We start from the raw sequence: 27,943 nt of genomic DNA, 5'->3' as shown, positions 1-27,943 counted from the left end.
TTCAGTGAGAATTAAAAGTAGAGTATATTTGCCATAGGTGGTTTGGAAACTATCCATTTCCCTCTGGCACTCACAATTACTTGAAGCTTAAATAGGCTGTAAGATTCGTCCATGATAATTGCAAAGGACGAGTTGGATTAGTTTTAATTTTCTTTCCCATAAATATTTCCACAAAGTGAAAAAATGGGCAAGATTCAACAACACTAAACTGGCAGCCCCCCATTTTATGTTACTGTTTCCATTGTACTGTATTCAATCTCTTTATTTTTCAAGGCAGACTTGCAAAGGGAACTGTTAAATCAAGGAACCGCAGATGGAAACTGTTCATTTGTACCTCACTTCAAAGTTATGAACACATGCTGTGGCATTGCCACTCCAATTGCTTGGAGCAACCCAGTATAGATTAGCAATATTTAAGAGATACAAGATAAAGGCATTAGCAGTTTATACTCAGAAAAAAAATAACACTTTGTATGTGCGTTATATGTAATACCACCATTGATTCCTGTCCACTTAGAAATGGCTCCCAAAGTTGAGGTGGTTCCTTCTCTTAAACTTCTACAGTCAAAATGGAGAAATTGCTTGCACAGTTTACACCTTCTATCAGTGGTAAAACATGTTATGAGAAACAAGGAATTGCAGATGCTGGTTTATATCAAAGATAGACACACAGTGCTGGAGTAACTTAATGGATCAGGCAGCATCTCCAGTGAAAAAGGATGGGCAATGTTTTGTGCTGGGATCCTTCTTACAGGTATGTAGCTTAATTGGCTTGGTGTATGTGTAAATTGTCCCTAGTGTGTATAGGATAGTGTTAATGTGAAGGGATTGCTGGTCGGCTGGTCGGCTGAAGGGCCTGTTTCCGCGCTGTATCTCTAAACTAAACTTCTCAGGGAAATAAGTGATGGACTTAATGGACAAAATGCTCAATTTGCCAATAATGTCCATATATCCCCAACATGCTTACATTTGCACCAAAAAGATTTTGACCGAACAAAAAAAAGGAGTGGCAAACATTTGGCCAGTAAGAATGTGTATTTGTGTTAGTGTGACAGATGAGAAATAGGTATTATTTCAGCTGAACAGATTCATAGTCATAAAGTTATTCAGCATAAAGTTTAGTTTAATTTAGTTGAGTTTATTGTCACATGTACCAAGGAATAGTGAAAAGCATTTGTTGCATGCTAATCAGTCAGTGGAAAGACTGTATGATTACAATTCAGCCAGTCAAGGTGTGCAGATGTTTGATAAAGAGAATAATGTTTAGTGCAAGATAAAGTTCAGTAAGTCCAATAAACTTTAGCCGAGGGTCTGCAGTGAAGTAGATAATAGCTCAGGACTTGTCTATAGAGGTAGTTTTAGAGGGGAAGATGCTGCTCAATCTGTGGAGCATCTTGGACAATACAGCTCACCCTCTCTATGACCCTCTGGTCAACCTGAGGAGTACCTTCAGCAACAGACTGGTTCCACCAAGATGCAATACAGAATGCCACAGGAGATCCTTCCTTCCTGTGGCTATCAAACTGTACAACTCCTTCCCCTTCTGCGGTAGACCGACTCCCCCCACCCAATCTTTGCACATCCCCAATCCTATCCACTCGACACTTTAATTTCATGTTTCATATATTTTGTGTTTTATGACGGTTGGCAGATCAATTTCCCGCCTGGGATTAATAAAGTTCTATCATATTGTATTGTATCGTATCATATTGTAACTGTTGATAGGATGGTTCAGTTGCCTGATAACAGCTGGGAAGACACTGTCCCTGATCTGGAGGTATCACACTTCTGTACTATTTGCCTGATGAGAGAGGGGAGAAGAGGGTGTAATCAGGATGACTTGTCCTTGATTATGCTGCGGGCCTTGCTGAGGCAGCATGAAGTGTAAATTGAGTCAATATGGAAGGAAGGTTGGTTTGTGCGTTGGTTTGGGCTGCGTCCACAATTCTCTGCAATTTCTTGCGGTCTTGGATGGAACTGTTCCCAAACCATGCTGTGATGCATCCCGATAAAATACTTTCTACGGCGCATCTGTAGAAATTGGTTAGAATTGTTGAGGACATGCCAAAAATCCTAAGGCTTCCAAGGAAGTCGGTGTGCTTTATTGGTCATTGCTTTGATATGGGAGTTCCAGTACAAGTTGCTGCTGATAGGTACTTTGTTGGTGATATTCATTCCTTTACTCCTTTGTCTTGCTGACATTAAGAAAAGGGTGGTTGCCTTGACACTAGGTCATGAGATTCTCAATTCTCCTTCCTGTACTCTGTTATTTGATACCTGGCCCTCAATGGTGGTGTTGTCCGTAAATGTGTAAACTGAATTGGATTTGTATTTGACTGCATAGCCATGGGTGTACCAGGAATAAAGGAGGGGGCTGCCACTGCATCCTTGCAATGCACCAGTGTTGAGGATTATCATGAGGATGATTTGTCCCCTATCCTCACTGCTTGTGGTCTGTTGGTCAGGAAGCTGACAATCCATTTGCAGTGATGACTGCTGACTCCAAGTTACACAATTTTAGTGTTGAGCTTGGATGGGATAATGGTATTAAAAGCAGAGCTGTAGTCTATGAATAGAAGTTTGACCTACTTGTCTCTCTTATGCAGGTGTTCCAGGGTTGAGTGCAGGGCCAAGGAGATGGCATCAGCCGTGAACCTGTTATGATGGTAGGCAAATTACAGTGGGTCAAGGCTGCTCGGTATGCTGAATATTAGTTTATAGTTCAGAGATGCAACGTGGAAACAGGTCCTTCGGCCCACCGGGTCCGCGCCCACCAGCGATCCCTGCACTAATACCATCCTACACCACTAGGGACAATTTTTACATTTACCAAGCCAACTAACCTACAGACCTGTATGTCTTTGGAATGTGGGAGGAAACCGAAGACCTCGGAGAAAACCCACGCAGGTCATGGGGAGAACGTACAAACTCCGTACAGACAGAACCCGTGGTCGGGATCAAACCCGTGTCTCCGGCGCTGCATTCGCTGTAAGGCAGCAACTCTACCACTGTGCCACCATGGTTATGTGTTCCGTAACCAACCACTCAAAGCTCTTCAGGATGGTGGATGTCAAGGCATGAGATCTTGTTTTTCTCTGGCACCAGGATGATAGTGGTCTTCTTGAAGCAGGTGGGAACCTCAGAATGGAACAGGTCCTCCAGCCCAACTGAACCATGATGACCAAGTTGCTTAGCCAAGCTCATCCCACTTGCCTATGCCTGGCCCATATCCCTCCAACCTTTCCCATCCATGTACCAAGTGTCTATAATTGTCATAATTGTACCTCCCCCTACAACTTCCTCTGGCAGCTTGTTCCATGTACACACCGACCTCTGTGTGAAAATCTGCTGCCTTTGTCCGTGTGGACGTGCATTCTGTAGAGGGCATTCATTCACACTCGTTCTGTTATCCCACGTTTGCATCTGCTCCCTAGGGACAACTTTACAGAAGCCAATTTACGTGCAAACTCCACATAGACACAGCACTTAAGGTCAGGATCAAACCAAGATCTCTGTTGCTGTGAGGCAGCAGCTCTACCAACTGCGCCCAATGTTTGGATGAAGGGACCAGCGCAATGAGTCATTGGAAGGCACCAAGAAAACAGATGTTGCTGAGCAAATTATTGGTGAATAAGTAGTACTTGTTTACTTTACTGATTGGGACTAGTCTGACAAGGTATTCAGCCAAGTTGAATTTGTATTATTTACAGTAATCTGGGGACTTGTCCACATTGTTGTGTTGATGCCAGGAAGGCAGCTATACGGGAACAGATTAGTTGAGGTTGTAGCTTGCTCAGAATTTGAATCAAACTAAAAATAAATTATCGTGGAAGTTTTCCAATAGTGGCTAGACCAGTTTAATCAGATAGTGATCTTCCCTCAGCTCGACTGGTGTTGATGCAAAGATGCATGTTTGCGGGGAAGTCTCAGAGATCTGACTGGATTTTTTTCGATGTGCAATTCTGACAATAAGCTTACGCGATCCATTTAATTGTTGAAAGCCTGACCATATCCTTACTTCACCTGTGTTTAATTATAATTGTCTGACTGTTGTTTGGATTCAATTAGTTAGCTTAGTTAACTCCTCCTGTACATTTACCAGTAGAGCTATGAGCAATTGATTGTGTAAAGATTGGCTACTTCCATTTGTAACACAACCTAACAAGTTAACACAAGATAATTTGAATATATGGTCTTCCAGTTAATAGACACTTCGTACATTTGATCTTCTTCATTGTTAACATAGAAACAGAAACGTAGAAAATAGGTGCAGGAGGAGGCCATTCAGCCCTTCGAGCCAGCACCACCATTCATTGTGATCATGGCTGATCGAACATTCACAACCAGTAACCTGTGCCTGCCTTTTCCCCATACCCCTTAATTCCGCTAGCCCCAAGAGCTCTATCTAACTCTCTTTTGAATGCATCCAGTGAATTGGCCTCCACTGCCTACTGTGGCAGAGAATTCCACAAATTCACAACTCTCTGGGTGAAAAAGTCTTTTCTCATCTCTGTTTTAAATGGCCTTCCATTTATTCTTAGACTGTGGCCCCTGGTTCTGGACTCCCCCAACATTGGGAACATTTTTCCTGCATCTAGCTTGTCCAGTCCTTCTATAATTTTATATGTTTCTATAAGATCGCCTCTCATCCTTCTAAATTCCAGTGAATCCAAGCAGAGTCTTTCGAATCTTTCCACATATAACAGTCCCGCCATCCCGGGGATTAATCTTGTGAACCTATGCTGCACTGCCTCAATAGCAAGGGTGTTCTTCCTCAAATTAGGAGACCAAAACTGCACACAATGCTCCAGATGTGGTCTCACCAGGGCCCAGTACAACTGCAGAAGGACCTCTTCTATACTCATTAGACGGGACTTTTCTGCAATAGATCATTGCCAAACCTTCGGAATGGAGTGGGTAAGGATCGGTTTAAATACTGGCAAAAACCAAGCAAATCCTGAAGAGCATATGGCTTGCATCAAACACACTCTGATTGCTTGTTTTATCATTGGCAATGGAACTTGCCAGCTCTCTGTAATTTGAATTCATTTGATAGTATTTTCGAGAATGCCTAATGCGTCCAAGTCTTTCCTGATATAGGTAGTAAAATCAAAATGTGACATTTTGTCCCAGTCTCAGTAATTACAATAATCAGGCCCAGATGTACCCTACAGTGAGAATGAAAATCTCCAAGACCAAATGGTTTCATTTTAACTTGTTATGGTGTGAGTTTCCCCTCATATTTTTCTTTGACATTCCATGATTAGGCCTGCTTTTGTAACAGTGATTGCAGTAAATCAAGACTGAACATCTCAACTTTAATGTACAAAGAAACTATTTGTAGAAAGACATTTTTTTTATATATGGAACTTGATTTTCAGAGGTGTGATAAATATCGAATAAAGTTTTGGGGATCCGAGTAGGAAATAGCAGGTGAGAAAAAAAACCTTATCTAAACAATTCATTGCTTTATTTATACTCTGGTTTGTAACATGATTTGCTGGTTTAAACATTTGGAGCCGAGGCTGTCATATTACCAAACCTGGGGCTTTTATATTGAGGGAAGGTGGGAATTCTAATTCCTTTAAGGCAGTCATGGGAGTCTTAAATCAAACACAAACACTGTGCAACTATATTTTAAAAGATGCATACCAAACCTGAAGCCATTTAATCAATAAGCAATAGTGAGAAATGCCAGGGTCAGTTTGAATGCGAGCCAACATTTTGAAATATTGACAGATTTTTCCGTTTTAGCCCTTTCCCTCAGGAAGGAATGCATGGTACACAACTTCCTTTCACTCACATGGCCATTCTTCACTTGCAGATCTGGCTTGTAAATCTACGCCGATTCTCATCTGGTATCTGCAATGAGCAATATGCAGCAGAGACTGGTGAGGCAGCTTTAGTTAATTTTTTCCATCCTCCAGGCCTAAGGATATTAAGACCAGATTTATTACAGTCATGTTATTCTGGCTGAGATCAGTCGAGGTCAGCTAACTCAGCTAAACAAAACTCAAATAGGCTCCTACTTGGATGGTGTTTAATTTAATTCTGCATCCTGCTGCAGATTTAACTGACCGAGCCATCAGAAAGCCAGCCAGTGTTTAATGTGGATCAATGCTGAGCGATAGAACTTAGCTGAGAAAAGAAGATCCTCGAATGTTACCCAGTACCAAGAAGGTTCTGCTTTAAATCACATCGTGTGGTTAGAATAGTTTCATTATTGTCATTGTAACATGGACCATGTACAACAAAATTTAAAATGTCAGCCAGTCAGTGCAGCATTCAAACATTTCTAAAAGCTAACGATACATACACGGTAAAATAATAAAGATATTTTAGATTAGTTGGTTAGAATGGGTTATTTGAGTAAACAGATTATTATTTTAGTTTAGTTTATTCTCACATGTACCAAGGTGCAGTGAAAAGCTTTTGTTATATCACTTATATTATTATTTTGTTCTTTCGTTTTTATTGCTTTTAGTTTTAGTTTTAAGTTTTTTTAGAGCTACAGAGCGGAAAAAGGCCCATCAGCCCACGGAGTCTGCACCGACTAGCGATTTCCACACGTTCGCACTATCATACACACACTGGGTACAAATTACACATACACCAAGATAAGAAATAAAGATGGGCAGCTGGAGCCAAGGTGGTCAGTGTAGTGTTAATAACACAACTACATTTGGGTATTACCCATCTTATTTTTTTCTACGTATTTGATTTAACAATTTAGTAAAACAGTTGTATGACATAAGATTTTTATGTCTTTCTTAGTCATAGTCATCGAGTTTAACAGCATGGAAACAGGCCCTATGACCCAACATGCTCAAGCCGACCAACATGTCCCATCTATACTAGTCCCACCTGCCTGCGTTTGGCCCATATCCCTCTAAACCTGTCATATCCATGTACCTGTCTAAATGTTTCTTAACCATAGCGATAGTGCCTGCTTCAACTATCTCCTCCGGCAGCTCGTTCCACACACCTACCACTCTTTGTGTGAAAAGGTGACACCTCAAGTGTTTATAAATCTTTCTCTCTTCACCTTAAACCTATGTCCACTGGTTCACGATTCCCCTACTCTGGGCAAGAGACTGTGCATCTACCTGATCTATTCATCTCAATTGACAATAGACAATAGTTGCAGGAGTAGGCCATTCGGCCCTTTGAGCCAGCACCACCATTCAATGTGATCATGGCTGATCATTCATGATTTTATTCACCTCTATAAGATTAAGCTTGAAAGTGTTCAGAGAAGATTTACAAGGATGTTGCCAGAACTAGAGGGTCTGAGCAATAGGGATAGGTTGAGTAGGCTGGGTCTCCATTCCTTGGAGTGCTGGAGGATGAGGGGTGATCTTATAGATATAAAATCATGAGAGGAATCATTTGGGTAAATGCACAAAATGCCTTGCCCAGAGTAGGGGAATCGAGGACTAGAGGACACAGGTTCAAGGTGATGGGGAAAAGGTTTAATAGAAATCTGAGGGGTAACTTTTTCACACAAAGGGTGGTGGGTGTTTGGAACATGCTGCCAGAGGAGGTAGTTGAGGCTGGGACTATCCCAACGTTTAAGAAACAGTTATACAGGTACATGGATAGGACAGATTTGGAGGGATATGGACCAAGCACAGGCAGGTGGGACTCGTGCAGCTGGGACCTGTTGGCTGGTGTGGGCAAGTTGGGCTGAAGGGCCTGTCTCTACACTGTATCACTCTATGACTCTAACCCCTCATCCTCCAAGGAATAGAACCCCGACTTTGAATACATCTGGTGAGATACCCCCTCCCCTCCTCCCACCCAGCTACATCTTCCCATCATTGCCCCTCATCAGGTAAGACCTGTCACCTACCAGCTGCTAATTCACCACACTCTCTCACTTCTGGCTATCTTCCCTCCAGTCTCTCAGAATCGGAAACTTTAGTTCACCTCCAGCAGAGTGAGGTGGTTCCAACAAGTGCAAAAAATAATAATGTTTCTATAATCATTCTTTATTTAGGAAGGCAAAATTCAGCTTGAAAATGAGATATTTTGGAAACTAGATTTTCCTCAATTCCAGCTTTCATTTGCCAACTATGATGCAAAATAATCATTGCATTTGTCAAGAATGTTTTGTTTGTGAGTCCTCCCTTGCATAGTTCCCTCTCCTACGCTTCAAATGTTTGATTCAAATTTCTGTTTCATTCTTCAGATAAAAATAATGAAAAAACAGAACTTAATAGATCAAAGTAAGAATGTTTGCAGAATTTTGGCTAAGAAATTGTCCAAGAAATGAGAATTTCAACTCACAAACACTTTGTTAAGTTAGATACATATTAAGTAGCAGCCTTGCCTTGTGATACATCCTTAATTCTGATTTAGAGGTGCAGTTCTTCATATCTCAGTAAAGGAGGGTTGTGTATACAATTTGGCTCTTCAGACTTTAGACACACTGCGTGGAAACAGGCCCACCAACTCCGCACTAACCAGCGATCACCCATATATTAGCACTATCCTACACATTAGGGACAATTTACAGACACAGTGTGCCATCCCTGTACATACAGTAGCCAGCGTGGAAGCAACTCAACCTCAATCCCAAGGAGTTGCCCTAGAAAAAATATGAGATACAGTACTTTAGAGGTGTCCAAGTCCGTATTGCATCTGTTTCTAATATGACCTCCCCGCTTCACCTGATGACGGTATGTGCCTGTGGTAGTGAACAGAAGAGGATTTTTCCTGGACATCCATCAAGAATAACTAACTCTGCAACACTAACTGATATATGAAAGAGTGAGGCCTGCATGCTGTACTAACAGGCCACAGTGTCTTTGGATTCATACCAGAGGCTTCACGGGAGAAAGGGTGAAACTGGAGAAGTAAATGAGCCAGGAAATGATTCCCTACATAGTATATCAAAATTGAATTTTGTAATTCTTCCACGCTGCAAGAGGCTTTCAACAGAGCATTTTTAATGGAGGTTCACAACCCTCGTTTAAATCCATCCGTGGTGTAGAACATGGGACCCACTGGAGGCTAAGAATAGCGTGCAATCTTTCATATTTTACAATGCTAACGGAACCTTTGCTGCACAACTTTATTTGAGGGAGACTTCAAAGAGCTCCAATGTGCCCCGTGATCCCTGAAAGCTGTTCAACAGCTGAACGCTTGGAACCATTTATTATGCAAACAGGAACCCTCCTTCAGCCAAAAGTCAAGAGGATCCTCAGTTTAAAATGAAGCAACGATGCCCTTTCAGATAACAAAACGCCGGAAGAGAAAGGCTGGGAGTTCTGATGTATAAGTTCGTGGACTACAGCCTGCGTTTGGGGAAAAAAGTTAAGGATGCCGATTAGGCGATGTCTGATAAACTGGGGGTCGCAACAAATTTTAATTTACAAGTGAATTAATTTATTTGTGTTCCTGCATAAACCTCGTGCCCCTTCCTGACTGAAAGGAACTTATTTTTCTTTATTCTTTAAACCTCTTTTTAAAATTTGACTGTAGAACTTTCTGGTTGACCTAGTTAAGCTCATTGCCAGTTATTTTAATATCATAACCAAGGCACGAAGCTGCAGATATTGTGAAACTCTATCCCCTTCCAACACATCCAGTTTCAATCTGCACCATTATTGCTCAAAAGCATTTAAAGCACACCGTGCCAAAAACAGACAGCTGGACTAAAGCAAGTCAAACTCTTATTCCTTTCTATTGAATGATCATTCTATTCTCTCAGTTACATGGGTTATGCCTGATAGTTAGTGTTGTCCTAATACACCAACTCCCATTGCTCATAAATTCATGTCATAGGAACAGAATTAGGTCATTCAGCCCATCATGTCCACTCCGCCATTCAATCATGGCTGATCTATCTTTCCCTCTCAACACCATTCTCCTGCTTTCTCCCCATAACCCCCAACAGCTTTGTGAACTTCAAACTTAAATTTTTTTATGCATTTAATTTCTAACTTTGTTATAAATAGCTCTATGATAAAACTGATGGATATGAAATCTTCTGATATGTCAGGGAATCATGGACATAGCAGAATCAATGGACTGCAAGCCATTTTGAACTGTTACCATCAACTATGTTTGTTAATCAAGTTAAAATGGTGGCTATTACTGAATGTTGCCACAACATCAGCTTTTACGGGCTCGCGAAACCTTAAACATTCTTGGCAATCTCTCTAATATCCAACTGCATTGGGGCTGCACACTTGTTGAGTCTCATTTTCTCGTCTGTAACTCGTTTTCATCTAAGCCACAGCAAACAATGTCTGTTCACTTTATCATCGTAAGCTTTTTCCATATCTTTCATTCATTTGTTTTATAACTCTATATCACCGTCTAGATCTCTTATTTCCTTTTCCCTGGACTCTCAGTCTGAAGAAGGGTCTCCTATACCTTTTGTCCGGAGATGCTGTCTGACCCGCTGAGTTACTCCAGCTTTTTGTGTCTATCTTCGATTTAAATCTGTAACGGGTATAGCTTGGACCCAATAGCAGCACAGAATCAGGCAGGTATAATTGGTAATGAACCTTATTACGATACTGTTACACAGAGTAGTAACACAGGAATGGGTACACCGTACTCACACAGAGGCTCAGGATTGAGCGAGGGTTCCGAAGAGGGGCAGGCAGGAGACGTAGTCGGGGTAGCGGAAGGTCCGGTAACCAGGAGATCCAACACACGATGCAAACAAACCAGCGAGGGACAGACGAAAGGAGAGTCGAAGTCAGGCAGGTAGTCGAGGAGCCGTTGCAGGGATACACCAAACAGCCCAGGAGAGAGGCAGACAGAAACCAGGAGGTCGGGGACAGAAGGTTGAGGTGTTATCCGGGAAGATGACAGGACGGAATGGTCAGGGGCAGGCAGGTTCGAATCCGTGTAGGCAGTCGGGAAATCGCTGGAGAGTCTTGCATGAATGCTGAGAACAATCTGGCACTGTGTGAACGGTGAGGAGAGTCTATATACCGGGTTAATAGGTGATCAGAGGCAACTGAGTGCAACAGGTGAGGAGAGTTAGGCTGATGAGAGGGGAGTGGCAGGCAGGCAGGTGAGGAGAAGGAGAGACCGGTGGAAAAGTACTGGGAGGTGAAGTGGATGAGAATGAGGAGAGGGCAGACTGTGACAAAATCAGTGTCAACATTTCCTTCCTTCCTATGGGCGGCCACGATTCCACAGCGGTAGAGTTACTGCCTTACAGCGCTTGCAGTGCCTGAAACCCGGCTTTGATCCCGACTACGGTTGCTGTCTGTATGGAGTTTGTACATTCTCCCCGTGACCTCATGGGTTTTCTCGGGAGATCTTCTGATTCCTCCCACACTCAAAGACTACAGGTTTGTAGGTTAATTGGCTTGGTGAATGTGTAAATTGGCCCTAGTGTGTGTAGGATAGTGTTAATGTGCAGGGATCGCTGGTCGGTGTGGACTCGGTGGGTCGAGGGGCCTGTTTCCACCCTGTATCTCTAAACTAAACTAAACTACTCATAAATAATGTCGCTGAATTTGCTTTAGACAGTGTGATCCAAGACCAGCAGTTGCTTAGTGTGAGTCCAATAAAAATCAGAATCAAAAGAACTCTGTTTATAAGTACACGTAGATTTTGTTATTACTGAAAAATCACTCTCTACACCAATAGCCTCTGCTACCATTTCTTTGCCTGATTTACATGGATAAGAAAGATTGAGAGGGATATGGGCCAAATGTGGGCAGGCGGGACTAGTGTGTTAAGTTGGGCTGAAGGGCATGTTTCCATGCTGTGGTTGGCACCCACTACTGCAAAGCCATGCCAGGAGTAGATGAACTGGATGTGTTGATTGGTGGATGGGGCCAGTCAGTCTGCTACTTTTTCCTAGATAATGTCAGTCTTCACGAGTTTGGGTGCTTAGCATTCATCATGCTAAGGGCAGGGTATTCAATCATGCTCCTGCCATGTCTTGTAAGTGGTGGAAAGGCTTTGGGCTGTAGAGAGGTGAGTCATTTGATGCTGAAAATCCATCCACTGACCTCCATCACTTAGTCAGCATTTACATAAGTACCAAATTGGCTTGAGATTACTCACTTGGAAGCATTTCTGATTTAGTTTTAGTTTAGTTTAGAGATACATTGTGGAAACAAGCCATTCAACCCACTGAGTCAAGGCCGACCATCGATCACCCTAACACTAGTTTTATGTTATCGCACTTTTGCATCCTACACACACTTGGGGAAATTTACAGAAGCCAATTAACCTACAAACCTAAGATAAACAAAAAAAAAAGCTGGAGTAACTCTGTGGGTCGGACAGCACCTCTGCAGAAAATAAATACTGTAGGTGACGTTTCTGATCGAGACCCTTCTTCATCTTTGGTTTAAATCAGTATCTGCAGTTCTTTCCTACACAACCTACAAACCTACACATCTTTGGAATATGGGAGGAAACCAGGGCACCCAGAGAAAACCCACGTGGTCACAGGAAGAATGTACAAACTCTACACCCACACCACTGACACCGTCAGAATCATAATCGAGTCTCTGGCGCTGTGAGGGAGCAGCTTTACTGCTGCACCACTGGGCTACTGTGCCAGTTGGTACCTCTTTCTGTTTTCATTCTTTGTATATATTTCATCCACAAAAAAAACATCAATGTACCTCGAGTCTCAGTTGGAGGTATTTGAAGTGCCCTGTGTTCTGGGGATCTGGATTGAATCATGAAATAGCCCAAGCAATACACAAAATCTGAGCAATTACTTCTACCGTGACTTTGTGAGACCCAATATTTCTCATTTTGTCTGAATATCAGATATTAGCTTCAGAGATCATCTTTCTTGGAATCTGTTTGCATCCATTTGAGAGAGCTGACAGAGTTTCAGTTTAAATGTTATTCAAAAGACACAGTGAATGAAGCTCAGCAACTTCCATATCATAAGAACAATCCAAATATATTTAGCATATGAATCCGAGTCAGCAATAGTCGTGACAAGAGTATAATAATTAGGCTATAATTCACTTTATAAACCTTTTTATGTCACGGCAGATAGTATTTTGGTGGAACTGCAAAAATATTTTTACAATAACAGTTTTCTTGATCTTCTCATGTAGTTTTCAGTCAGACAAGGAAATAAAAGAGATTTATGGACTATAAATGGAAGCCGATATGAATGTGGAGGAAGCCAAATGGTGCTAAACTGTAATATATCCAACATGGGAAGGCATTCAGCACAGACCTGGATTTCCTCAGTGTCAGGAAAGTTGTATGCCTCCAACACGTTAAATCAGTAAAATACTGAGCTAAACAAGAAGGAACCATGCTACGCACCCTGGAGCAGAACAGGCCTTATTACAAAATGATAGCCTGGGACTGGATAATGCATTCCTTCCTTTTTTTAATGGGATCATATAGTCCATTGCACCTTAGCCCTGGCCCCAATATGTACCAAGTCGACTGAAGTACAATAGAGGCAATTTGCCAGACTGCAGGAGCATGTGTTGAGGGACGCACTAAAGCGTGGTGCAGTCAACGGCAAGGCTCTGTGGGGGAGCACCACAGTCTAGGGTCCTTCTGCTGCTGGACATTGGGGGGAAGGGGGGTAGCACGAGGTGGAGATGCCCCTTAAACAAGGGAAGGGATATTACCCTAGGGGGTCACATGAGTGGCAGGGCTGCCAGGTATAATTATATTTCTGTGAACACTACGATACAATGCTAATGAATGTGTGTATAGCTTCTGAGAATGTCAGAAGAATATATCTTTTATTGTGAATAAAGTAATTATGATTTAAAAAAGTTGCCTGTCTTTCCCTTTTACTGGTTAGCCAAGGCTCCTGCCTTTGGTTACAAGTAAGACATTGTTTACTCTTGGAGGTTTCATTCCTTGTAGGTCAAGACAAAAAAGAAGCAGTGGGGATGTCATTATTAAGAATCAGCTTATTTTACTTTGACAATTTTGATGACTAAATCTCCTTTTTCTCTGCAGATTAAGTCGGTGAATAAATAGATGCCAGGATGAACAGTAGATTATTCCCTAATATTGTGGGATTTTTCTGATTTTATCAGGATCTGATTTTATCAGGATGTCATTAACAAAACAGTTGATTCTACCTGAATGTCATTAAATTCTGTACATAATAAATCTGACTGGTGACTGAAGCCTGTTTGGGCTTTCTGCAGAGCCCATCAATAAATCTGGAATATCTTTCTGACCAAGCAGTGAATTCACTGAGCAAGTTGAATAAATTATTCTGTTACTAGACAAACATGCAAAGAATGAGAATTTGTGCAAGTAGTCGACTAAGATTCAGATTCAGATTCAATTTTAATTGTCATTGTCAGTGTACAGTACAGAGACAACGAAATGCATTTAGCCACGTGGTCTACGTGGACTAATTACTTCATGCAGTGAATGGTGTGCAAGTTTAATGTATAGGATTTTAAATATTCTTTGAATGGTGTATCTGGAGAAGACCATCTTCTCCTCTAACCAGTTACTCCAGCACTTTGGGTTTTGTTCAAGATTCCAGCATCTGCAGTTCAGTTTGTCTCCACTTCTTATTTGTATTCATTACCAATACTCCAAGCAGAACACTTTTGGATCATTGAGAAACTATTCTTCCTGTATTAAAGGTTCAGGAAAAGGACACAAAGTGCTGAAGTAACTCAACAAGTCAGACAAGCATCTCAGGAGGACATGGATCAGTGATGTTTAGGGACAGGGCCCTCCTTGAAACTGAAGGGGTCTGAAGAAGTGTTCTGACCAGAAACATCACCTATCCAGAGATGCTGCCTGACCTGCTGAGTTACCCCAGTACTTTGTGTCTTTCATTTTTTTTGTAAACCAGCATCCACAATTCTTTGTTTCCTCTACTTGAAGGTTTAGAAGGTAGATGAGCAACCTAAAGTTGACATGATGTGCTCTTCTTTTGAATAAATTACTCACTGGCAGACATTGTGCATTTCTGGTGAGTCTGTCATTAGATGCCTACAAGCCACTTACCAAGCTAGCAATATAGTTGTCTTCTACATTGGTAACAGGTGCTGACCTGTGACCTGGAAATACTGGTCAAAGTTCTGAGTTAATGACTTGTTTTATTTGTCAATATAAAATTATAATACATAAAATTGAAGAGTTTTTTTTAATTTCTGTAAGTATTTTTTTACTTAGTCTGGGATTTTTATTCTGCCATACATATGAAGAAATTTTTGAATCAATAATATCAAAAAAAGATTTAGAAATAAAAATTGGTATCATCTGAAATAGATACAAAAATTTAGGTAGGATAAACGGCACTGATTCGGCCGATTAGGGATAAGGACATTGGTGACCATTTAACAAACTGTTGTCTGATGTGGTCAATTAAGGGCGTAAAATTGGCTTTAAATAGATCCTTGTGTTTCTTGGTAATCTTAATGCCTAAATAAGTAAAACAGTCGGTAGTCAATCTAAATGGAAACTGTCCATAATTCTAAATTTGATTTTTTAATGGAAAAAGCTCACTCTTACTAAGATTTAGTTTATAACCAGAAAAACTACTAAATTGATTAAGTAGTGCTGGTATTGTAGGAATGGATTTCTCTGGGTTAGAGATAAATAATAACAGATCATCTGCATAGAGAGATAGCTTATATGTCTTATTCTCACGGACAATGCCAAAAATATTGGCAGATTCCCTAATAGCGGTGGCCAAAGGTTCCAGCGCATTATTGAAGAGTTTAAATGGATTTTCCAAAATACAGGATGAATTTTGCTCTTATTGAATGCCAAAACAATTTCAAATTGAAACTTATTTTTTCTTTTTAGATTAGTTTAGTTTAGCTTAGTTTAGAGAGGCAGCGTGAAGGTAGGCCACGCCGACCAGCGAACACCTGTACACTAGTTCTATCCTACACACTAGGGACAATTTACAGAAACCAATTAACCTACAATCCTGTATGTCTTTGGAGTGTCGGAGGAAACCGGATTACCCAGAGAAAACCCACGCAGTCAAAGGGAGAACGTACAATCTCTGTACAGACAGCACCTGTAGTCAGGATCGAACCTGGGTCTCTGGCATTGCAAGGCAGCAACTCTACTGTCGGTCCACTGTGCTGCCCGTTCTCGTTCTATTCTTCTCGATGAATGGATTAAAAATACATGCCAAGAAAATGAAACATGGAGGACTCTAGACTGCCATAGACGCATAATATGTGATTGGATGCCATTTCTGTAATTTATAGTCATAAGGTGGGTATGACATTTATAAGGAAACAGCCTTTCACAGCACTTGTGGAGTCCACTTGCCCACCACTCAAAGTATCTGCCTGAGTAGATCCCAGTCTAGCATTGGAGCAGTGCACCCGGAGAAAGCCCACGCAGTCACAGTGAGGACGAACAAACTCCGTACAGACAGCTCCCATAGTTAGGATCGTACCTGGGTCCATGGTGCTGTACCGCTGCACCACCGTGCAACCCGATTCTATCATGGCAGGAAGGTGCAGACTGCTGCTTGCAGTCGATGTGACAGGAACTCAGGCTGCCCAGTTTAAGGGCGGCTCATTCAAGGCCTCCTGTTGTGTGCCTCCACTCAAGTTGAATTCATGCCCTACAATGTCAGCAGGATTTAATATTGCAATAAAGTTGAAAACAATTTGGTTCATGTGAAATTTGTGGTTAACGTAAACTAAAATGTTTTCCTTACTCAAGAAAAATAATAAGAAACAGACTTGTCTGGGGCCTGCCAGAATTGAAATCTTATGTCTCACAACCATTTAACTCTTTTTTTCCTGGTGTTAAGATCCCTGTAGGTCTGTGAAAAGTTTGAAAATGAACCTGGCATTTGTGGTTGACCTGAGTGTGTGGTATTCAGGAACAGACTGATTGCCAGTCTGCCTTCAGATTAGTCTGCCACATCTTGAATTCTATCCCCCGGAATAGAATCATTGCACTGTAACTTTTTCCAAAGGCAATGTCGCAGTCAAAGTCTTACTAAACAGTCTTCCAGCTGTAGGTACTGGCTCTGGCTCTGCCTCTGCAGAACACCAGCTTGTGGGCATTCGAGCAAGGATGTGAAGCTGAGGCTTTAAAAGACCACATTTGGAATATTGTGTGCAGTTCTGGGCCCCATATCAAAGGAAGGATGTGCTGGCATTGAAGAGGGTCCAGAGGACATTTACGAGAATGATTGGGGTAACATTCAAAGGACGTTTGATGGCTTTGGGCCTGTGTTCCCTGAAGTTTAGAAAATAAGATATCATTGAAACCTACTGAATAATTCTTGAACCATTGGGTGGTGAATCTGTGGTGAATGGATGAATCTCCAAATGTGGAGAATCTCCAACAGATGGCATTGCAGGCCAAGTCATTGGGCATTTTTAAAACAGAGATTGATAGGTTCTTGATCAGTAAGGGAGTCAAAAGTTATGGGGAGGAGCAAGAGAAAGGGTTTGACAGGGTAAAATAATGGAATTGATGGGCCAAAAAGCCTAATTCTGTGCCCATGTCTTATGGTCTTATTTCGCAGTAATGAACACATACTGTTGCACAGACTAGTTTTACATTAATGGAATTTCTGAGCATCTGAGCAAAGGAAATTCCACTTAAAAGTAGCTTTGTTTTCCAACATCTTATTTTGCAAATGGAGATGGAGCAAGGATTCCCGAGAGAGAAGTTATCATTGGGACAAATTATGATTGGGAGACTGGAGACAGACAGATTTTTCAACATCCACATTGTAGAGTATCTGCCCCATTCATAAGTTCTATACAATGGTCAACGCTACTGAACTATACTCATTGTACACTGATTGAATGGTAGGAATTTACAGCACTGAAAATGACACTTAGTTTCATTTAGTTTAGAGATACAGCGCAAAAACAGGCACTTCGGAACACCAAATCCACACCGGCCAATGATCCCCGCGCACTAACGCTATCTCTATCACTAACGCTAATGGTATAAATGTAAAATTGACCCTAGTGTGTGTAGGGTAGTGTTATTGGTTGGTGCAGACTCGATGGGCCGAAGGGCCTGTTTCTGCGCTATATCTCTCAATTAAACTAAATTAATCTAAACTAAATTAAACTAAGCTGCCCTACACACTAGAGACAATTTTACAATTATGCCAAGCCAATTAACCTACAAACTTGTACATCCTTGGAGTGTGGGAAGAAACTGGAGCTTCCAGAGAAAACCCATACAGGTCACGGGGAGAACGTACCAACGCCGTACAGACAGCAAGAACCAAACCTGGGTCTCTGGCACTGTAAGGCAGCAACTATACCACTGCATCATCATGCCGCTTCAAGGAACTGCAGAAAAAAATCACTAATTGTTGGAGTAATTTAGTGAGTCGGGCAACATCTCTAGAGAAATGGATAGGCAATGTTTCGGGTCGAAGAAGGGTCCTGATTCGAATTGTCACCTATCCATGTCCTCCAGAGATGCTGCCTGACCTGCTGAGTTATTCCAGCACTGTGTTTTATATATCAAAGAGGACTTTCTGTTCACCATGTCCACACTGGTCATTCCTACTTCCCACCTTCCACAATTATCCTTGTAGATTACAGATCTTCAAAAGCTTATCCAGGTACCTCTTGAATGTGATCTTCACTACTCTTTGAGTGAAAATGATTAATATACTAAATATATTTTCTCTCTCCTCCTCTAGTCATCTCTTTCCTCCTCTACAGGATGGTGCAAAAACGTTGTGGCCTTTGTGTGCTGACTCAGTGTGGTCAACAGTCTTACACTTAGACTTAGCATGTTTGTGCCTAATGTATAGGAGGATTGTTACTGAACTGCATGCAAAAAAAAAACGTTTTCACTGTGTCTAGGCAGACTTGACAAGTACCATTGAACCATTGAATCCATTTAACTCTAGTTCTTTCTGATAAGGGGGATTCTATTCATCTTATTCAGGATCCATGAATTTGTTTCAAATTCTAGGTTACGTATAGATTTTATTTTCGAAATATAATATCTATATTACTAAAGGTCTGTTCTTGACCCGTTTTGGCCATCTGTGCTGCGATTTCCGAGAGAACGGCGCCACCTATGGCCGTCATTTTTGGCCACCTTGCTCAGAGCCCCCCTCCGCCGTTTATGTGCCGAGGATTTTTCCCGTCGATGAAAAATGACAGAGATATTAATGATTTTACAAAATTCCCCATTCTCTCTGCTATCCCTGCTGGCGACTATAAAACCAGGAAGTGGTGTGCCTCAATCAGTGTCTGCAAGCTGGAGGAAGGCAGAGGGTCATGTTTCTCTGAGCTGTGAATAACACTGAACACATGTCTACTCAAATGTAAGTGTCCTTAGTGGTTCTAAAACGCTTGCAGAATGTGTCTATTGGTTCTAAAATGTTAGATAGGGTGGTTATGGGGTAAAAGGAGCAAATTAATAATATTAATATAATATCAAAGGGGTAATTAGCGTGAGTGCGGGGGGTGGGGCGGGGATAGTTAGTGTGTGTGACGCTGCGTGCCGCCTCCCCCCCCCCCCCCCCCCACCAACCGCACGTTGGGGGAACAGACCCAACGGGTCTGCATTTGGTCTAGTATTTATATAAAACTAGGTAATTGATGGAACTCATCCATTCGGTTAAAATCAGGCAAGATGACCTACAAGGAACAATTTTATTCTAGTTCAATAAAGCCAAGAATAATGCAAGATCAGCATTGTTTTCAAAGTAAACCCATCAATGCAACATTCATCACAAAACCTATAACATACATCACGTGACCCTTCTCGGGATTTGAAGAAGGGTCTTGTCCTGGAATGTCACACATCCATTTTCTCCAGAGATGTCGCCCAGCTCGCTTAGTTACTCCAGCATTTTGTGTCCAGCACATAAACTGTTATTTCCTGTTCATCTGTCCTGATTTACATGGATGTGCTTTGTAAAAGTGTTCACTACCTGTGTGAGATTTTGCAGGGTCATTGCAGATCTTTCTTGCTGAATGACAAGAATAATTTAATTTTAGTCTATTACTAGTCAATTTAAATTACTGTAATGGTTTGAGCCTAAGATATGATTGTATTGGAACTGATCCTGTGCAATTGCAAAGAGGGCGCTTAAAAAATATAAATGTCCAATTATGTCTTTCTTTTCATTTTTGTAGGATATAAAGGAAAGATTGTCAAGATGTATTAAAGTAGGAATTTCAAATGGAAGAGCAGAGCAGTAATTTATATAATTTTAACTCAGGATTGTATTGCATCTAACAACACTGGAACTAGTCAAAACTTCCGATATGCATAAATAAACCCAGATTGGTACCTGGAGCAAAACATTGTTTGAACTGAATTTTTTAACTGAATTGTTTTGAACGGAACTGAACAGCTCAGTGACGTAGTGGGAGAGGTGCTGCCTAACAGCGCCAGAGACACGGGTTTGATCCTGACTACAGGTGTTGCCTGCACAAAGTTTGTACCTTCTCCCCATGACCGTGAGGGTTTTCTCCGGGTGCTCCGGTTTCCTCCCACGTTCCTAAGACATGCAGGCTTGTAGGTTAATGGGCTTCTGTAAATTGTCCCTAGAGTGTAGGATATATAAATATATCTCTGTACTTTGTTTACATATTGTTCTACTGCAAGTAAGAATTCAATTGTTCTGTAATTGCCACAATTTTTGTATCAAATAATAACGGAGCAGAAAGACAAAACCACTGCTCCCAAGCATCTGCAGTTCCTTCCTATCTAATTTTGGCTGCCCTTCAACACCATGCTTCCTGCAGGATGATCGGTGGTGGTAATTGCCACAACTTTTATACCCTATGATTGCCACTCATAATCGTTTAAGAATGAACTGCAGATGCTGGAAAAATCGAAGGCCGACAAAAATGCTGGAGAAACTCAGCGGGTGAGGCAGCATCTATAGAGCAAAGGAATAAGCTCCTTCGCTCCATAGATGCTGCCTCACCCACTAAGTTTCTCCAGCATTTTTGTCTACCTGCCAGCCATAAATGAGTCTTTTGTTCCCACAGGATTTATTCTCAGAATTCACTTTTGGAACAGAGGGTGTGCCACCAGGTTTGTGGTGCTCTGCAGTGCCAAGACCTGGCGCCTGGGATACCTCTCTGAACCAACCTTGCGTGTAATAATGGCCCTGACGGAGGAAAACGGTCTCGAGACAATTACAGGAAGTGCTGCCTTGTTGGGATACTGGCACAAGATGGAAAATAAAGTTCTTGTGAAGAAAAATATGATTTGAATTAAAAAATGGGTTTCTAAATGATTTACATATTTTAAAAATATTTGTTTGTACAACAACTTCCTTTCTTATGGCGAGATGATATTTAAAGGGAAAATATAATTTGCATTTGTAGAAATTTGGACAGATACATGGATATGGGCCAAATGTGAGCAGATGGGACTAGCCTAGATGGGGCATATTGGTTTGAAAGTTGGGTTGAAAGGCCTGTTGTGCAGGAAGGAACTGCAGATGCTGGTTTAAACCGAAGATAGACACAAAATACTGGAGTAACTCAGCAGGACAGGCAGTATCTCTGGAGAGAAGGAAAGGGTGACATTTCTGTTTGAGAGTCTTCTTTAGACTGGCCTATTGAAAGGCCTGTTTCCATGCTGTATGACTCTATGACTTCTAAAATGTCTTTCGGTGTTTTATTCTGTAGAACAGACTATGTGAATACATTTTTGTTCACCAGAAGTAACAGTTATAAAAATAGAAAAAGAAACAAAGAGCTGGAGTAACTCAGCAGGTCAGGCAGCGTCTTTGGAAAACATGGATAGGTGACATTTCGGGTTGAGACCCTTCTTCATACTGAAGCAGGGTCCAGACCTGAAACTGAAGAAGGGTCTCGCAACTTCTGTCTTCATCTCTGGCCTTTGTTCCAACCATCTTCCTATCAAAAGCCTCTTTCACTGGTCACCTATTACTTGCTCTGCTTAGTGCTGCACCTCCTCTCGCCCAGCTTTCTTTCCCCACCCTCACCCTCGACACAATCAGTTTGAAAAAGGACCCTGACCCAAAACGTATCCATGTTCTCCAGAGATGCTCCCTGATCAATAAACTTTAGCATTTTTTGTCTTTTTGGTGAACCCGAATCTGCAATTTTATAAATCCTTTTGTTATTTGGAAGATATGTGTTCTGTGCTTAAGAACATTTCTTGCCTGCTCTCCAGTAGCACTTGAGCAGCTGCTGTTGAGCCATCTCCTTGAACTTCCGCCATGCATGTTGTGAAGATGCATTCATTTTCATGCTACCTACTTGGGACCTTTCAGGACTTTGGCCATTCAATCATGAAGTAAAGTTAATTGTTCTGAATTTGGACGTCACTCATTTTCGGTACACTCGATAGGTGATGTGGGGTGCCATTAACTGACCAGTACAGGGCTGTACAATGGTGTAGCTGGTACAGCTGCTGCCTCACAGTGCCAGAGACAATCGTTCAATCCTGACCTATGTTGCCGTCTGTGTTGAGTTTGCACATTCTCCCCGTGATCATGTAGGTTTCCTCCGGGTGCTCTGGTTTCCTCCCACATTCAAAAAGCGTGCAGGTTTGTGAGTTAATTGGCCTCTGTAAATTCCCTCTCGTGTGTAGGGAGTGGATGTGAAAGTGGGATAACAAAGAACTAGTGTGAATGGGTGTTCGATGCTCAGCTGGGTACTCAGTGGGCCCAAGAGCCTGTTTCATACTGTATCTGTAAACTGAACCAAAACCACATCTTTGCTGTAATGATTTATTTTGCTGGTTTTCTCCCACTTAGAGGCATTCGAAGTGAACCTCAGTGTTGACAGAGAGCAGCTGCAGCCCGAGCTCTCAGCTGCCGCCTGGTTCGCCTGTTGCAGTCTGGGAAGTGGGTCAGGCCTGTTATGGGGCTCAGTCTGTGGCAACCACACAGGTCTCCATGGAAACGAAGGATGGAGGAACGGGGGACAGGGAGGGAAAAATACAGAGGGGAGAAGCTGTGGAGGCCGAGTCGATGGATATTTTTAATGCGGAGATTAACAGATTCTTGATCAGAATCGTGGGGAGAAGGCAGGAGAATGGGGTTGAGAGGGAGAGATAGATCAGCCATGATTGAATGCAATAGACTTGATGGGCTGAATGGCCTAATTCTGATCCTATAACATGAATTTATGAATATCAATTTTGTGGAGGAGGTGAAATTAAATACAGTTGTGAGATGTAGATATAGATTTATAATCGTAGAGTCAGACAGCATGGAAATAGGCCCTTCGGACGAACTCGTTTATGCCGACCAAGCGTATATCTAAGCAAGTCCCGTTTGCCTGCTTTTGGCCCATCTACCTCTAAACCATTCCTAACCATGAATCTGACCAAATGCCTTATAAATGCAGCTATATCGGGCGAAGGAAATGTTTTGTTCAGAGATGCAGCATGAAAAACAAGGTCCTTCAGCCCATCGAGTCCACTCCAACCAGAGTAATTTACAGCGACCATTTGACCTAAAGATCCACTCATCTTTGAAGGAAACTGGAGCACCCGTAGGAGACCCATGCAGTCACAAGGAGTATGCACAAACTCCACATACGGTGAGGATCGAACGCGGGAACCTGGCGCTGTGAGGCAGCAGCTCTACTGCAGCGCCTACTGCCACAGTATTGAGTATCAAGGCCTCACACACTATTGAATGTGCTGCTCGGACTTCATGCTTTCTTCACGCCTGCAGACGTAGCATCTAGCTCTTAGGCACTGTGATCTTTCAAAAAGATAGCACTTGTAAATTAATGAGGGAAATTCAGTGAATATAAAATAATGCCTCAGCAGGGACTCTTTAACTGGGGTATGGTTTTTGACTTCCTGCATAATGTACTCTTGGTTTACTGTAAGTGAACAATGAGTATTGAAGGTCAAGATCTTTTGATATGTAAGACAGAAAAGCTGGCCCCATGCACAAGAAATGCACATGGGCACAAGAAATATCATCCACATAAGGATGAATCACAGCAGGAGGTGCCTGGTCTCAATGGGTGGGCCTGTTGTTGCAAATGAGCGCAAACACTTCAAAATATGCGCAAAGTGCTTTCATGCATCATTTACATCTATGTCACGTTTGTGTATTATTCGTACGGGAATTTGATAGAACTTGCTTACCTATTCATCTGCTACATTTTTCTTTCAGATGGTCTAGGTCCTGGTTTTGAGTGCTGAAGCTGACTGGAGCCAGAGATGGAGAGGGAAACCGACCCTTATATCTCCTTCTGAGTCTGAAGAAGGATCTCGATCCAAAACGTCACCCATTCCTTCTCTCCAGAGATGCTGCCTGTCCCGCTGAGTTACTCCAGGTTTTTGTTTTATCTTATACTGTATCTCCTTCATTGTGTTCAGTGGCCTCCTGTGGCAAAATAGTGACATGTGAAGCTTTACTCTGCAAATGGTGTTACATAAATACAGGTGATTGGTGCAGAAACAATGTATTTTACTGTTTTATTTTTGGCTCATCTACTTTTCTTAACATAATATCTCTTTTGCCCACTGTTTAGTAAACCTACTTCACAATTTGCTTTTGTTCAGGAATAGATTACAAAACTGTATGTCTTTGGAGTGTGGGAGGAAACCGGAGCACTGGAGAAAACCCATGCAGACTCAGGGGGAATATACAAGCACCATGCAGACAGCCCCCATCGTCAGGATCGTACCCGTGTCTCTGGCGCTGTAAGGCAGCAACTCTACCGCTGTGCCACTGTGCTGCCCTCATTCCACCTTTCTCTCCAAATTGGAGATGGTGCATCTTGCACAAATTCAAGTTGCTGCGGTTTGGATGCTACGATATCTTTAATGACTTGACAAAATTTAATTCATGCAACAGTGTTTAAAAAAATACAACATGCACACCATGAAAGGTTTCTAATTCATCATTCATTCACCCACATTGAAATTCATCCTTATTCATTACCACACACTGTGATAAACTTGAGTCCATTTCCAGTATGGAGCTCTGTCATGCTCTGGCATGTTTTTGATGTAAAATTTTTCACACAGTTGTGTCTCCAAGTGTTTACCAAATGTGGTCAAAGCAGTTATGCAGCTGCACTGCATCATCCTTGCTTGCTCTTTTACTTTTACTACCCAATTTTAAGATGAAGTGGTAACATATGTATAATGAAAATCTGCAAATAAATGTCGGAAACCTAAACTTAGCAAATACTTTTCAATTTTTTTTTCTGAAATGATACGAGGTCTGTACTTAAGTAAAGCTTTCAATAATTAGTATGAGAGTACTGTAATGCTATCCGTGCAAATGTTTATTATTCTTATATCAAATTACTTTCTCTGCCATTTGAATGGTCATAACTGGAGGATGTTGCCAGTACTGAAGGGCCTGAGCTATAGGGAGAGGTTGGACAGGGTAGGATTTTATTCCTTGAAGTGCAGGAGACTAAAGGACTAATCTTATAGGGGTGTATAGAATCATGAGAGAAATAGATAGAGTGAATGCACAGAGTATTTTTCCCAGGGTAGGGAAATCAAGAAGTAGAAGGCATTGGTTTAAGATGAGAGGGGAAATATATAATAGGAACCCGAGGGGCAGCATATGGAATGAGCTGATAGAGGAAGTAGTTGAGGCAGAGGCAGATACAATGACAACATTTAAAAGGCTTTTGGACAAGTACATGGACACTGGCCCAACATGGGTCAATGGGACGATCTTAGATTGGGTATTTTGGTCGGCATCTTGGGCCAAAGGGCCTGCTTGCATGCTGTTTCACGCTTTGACTCTAACCCAATGGTCTCAGAAACTCAAGGGCCTTTTCTCATTCCAGGCCATTCTACCAAACAACCCTTTGCTATTGCATAGCAGGTCAGTCTTGATTCGTGTGATGAGGTATCACAACTCACTCTAACATCTTTAAGAATGATAAGACAATATATGGATAGAAATCATTATATTGGAAAAGCTGCGGTCTTCTTCCAGTGTCAGAATCTGAGCAACTTTGGTCTGCACCATTTTTAAGGCAAAAAATATCCTTAAACAATTCAAAATGTCTTCAAAATAAAAAATTGCTGTATGGGTATATTAGTGTTAAACGTGTGCTTGGTTACACGTTTTTATAATAGCACGCCAATCGAATTACTACCGAATTATTATCGAACACAATTACTACTGCAGTTTAATTTATGCTCTCCTATTTTCAGAGTAATGGACAAATTTATGCCTAGCATCGTATGGCAGCATTAGTGCCTGCGGTGCCAGCCGTGAGTTTGATTTACACGCTTTTGATTTACGTGGTGCTATTCAAGTATGTAACTCGCGCGTAAAACGCAAGGTGCCTGTACTTCCGAAATGTAATTTGCTAGTCACGAGACATTATCCACCCCACCAATGTGTTTACGAACCTCTTTTCTCAGTGAAACAAATAGCATTCTACAAAAAAGATCTCTTCACTGTTTACTAACCAACTGAGCTCGTGAACTGGGCAGTCACGGTGGTGCAGCGGTAGAGTTGCTGCCTTACAGCGAATGCAGTGCTTAAGACCTGGGTTCGATCTCAACTACGGGTGCTGTCTGTATGGAGTTTGTATGTTCTCCCCATGACCTGCGTGGGTTTTCTCCGAGATCCTCGGTTTCCTCCCACACTCCAATGACGTACAGGTTTGTAGGGTAATTGGCTTGGTAAATGTAAAAATTGTCCCTAGTGGGTGTAGGATAGTGTTAATGTGCGGGGATCGCCTGCTGGCGCAGACCCGATGGGCCAAAGGGCCTGTTTCCGTGCTGTATCTCAAAAAAGAAACTGTAGAAGGGTCTTGACCCAAGACTTTACCTATTCCTTCTCTCCAGAGATGCTGCATGACCCATTGAGTTATTCTAGCTTTTTGTGTCTACCTTCTGAGGACATCACCAAAGATATTTGACCATTATTGGAGTCTTCCATTGCATTTTGCTCTCTCTCCGAACTTCTCTCTCCAAGATTTCTTCCCTATGCCTCTGAATGCGTAAAGTTACAAAGGTGCTAATTATAGGAAGGATGTCAACAAAATAGAGAGAGTACAGAGGAGATTTACTAGAATGTTGCCTGGGTTTCAGCAACTAAGTTACAGAGAAAGGTTTGAACAAGTTAGGGCTTTATTCTTTGGAGCGCAGAAGGTTAAGGGGGGACTTGATAGAGGTTTTTAAAATGATGAGAGGGATAGACAGAGTTGACGTGGAAAAGCTTTTCCCACTGAGAGTAGGGAAGATTCAAACAAGAGGACATGACTTGAGAATTAAGGGACTGAAGTTAAGAGGTAACATGAGGGGGAACTTCTTTACTCAGAGAGTGGTGGCTGTGTGGAATGAGCTTCCAGTGAAGGTGGTGGAGGCAGGTTCGTTTTTATCATTTAAAAATAAATTGGATAGTTATATGGACGGGAAGGGAATGGAAGGTTATGGTCTGAGCGCAGGTATATGGGACTAGGGGAGAATATGTGTTCGGCACGGACTAGAAGGGTCGAAATGGCCTGTTTCCGTGCTGTAATTGTTATATGGTTATATTATGTGCTGACTGTCTTTGGTACCCGACTTAAATATAAGATTTATTACACTTAATTATGGTCACCTGATCATTTATTTCCACATAACGCGCATGGTTATTTAAGCAAGCTTCATGCAGGTACAAAGTTGCACAAAGAAGTCATGGAATTTCAGGCACTTTTTGGGAGGCAAGTATTAATGACTGGGAAAAATTAAGAAGCTCAGGCCCTTTACATGTGCACATTATAATGGTAATCATTGGCGCTGCAGGGCATTGGAAACACATGTGCTATTGCTCTCATCCCTTCCTTTCTGAATTCCCAGCTAAGGAGCAAACGTGTTTTTTGATTGGCTTTAATTTCTTCAAGACAGCTGTCTTTGTCCCGTAATGGATATGTTTTCAGCCCGTTAATGAATACCATCTTGGAGCTGGTTTTCCCTGTCCGAGTGATGCAGTTTGATGAAAACTAAGATCACATTCATTTTTGTTCATCAGACAAATGATGAATAACAGATGATATCATCCTATGCATGCTGACTGAGATGGTTAAAAGGTAATCACTAACCTCAA

At 41.8% G+C, this 27,943-nt stretch overlaps 1 long non-coding RNA gene across 1 annotated transcript in view; it reads left to right on the top strand.

The window, feature by feature from the left end:
• Positions 1–27,112, top strand: part of LOC129699674 (uncharacterized) — a 45,756-nt gene extending 18,644 nt beyond the window's left edge. Inside the window, exons 2-3 of the long non-coding RNA XR_008723907.1 lie at positions 24,044–24,315; positions 24,436–27,112. This is a non-coding gene — a long non-coding RNA (uncharacterized LOC129699674). The remainder of the gene's footprint in view (positions 1–24,043; positions 24,316–24,435) is intronic.
• Positions 27,113–27,943: the final 831 nt, after the last annotated feature.

Source organism: Leucoraja erinacea, chromosome 8 (assembly GCF_028641065.1).
Source record: "Leucoraja erinacea ecotype New England chromosome 8, Leri_hhj_1, whole genome shotgun sequence".
NCBI classification, from domain to species: domain Eukaryota; kingdom Metazoa; phylum Chordata; class Chondrichthyes; order Rajiformes; family Rajidae; genus Leucoraja; species Leucoraja erinaceus.
Note: the sequence above shows the minus strand (reverse complement) of the source record. Positions and strands in the feature narration are given on the sequence as shown.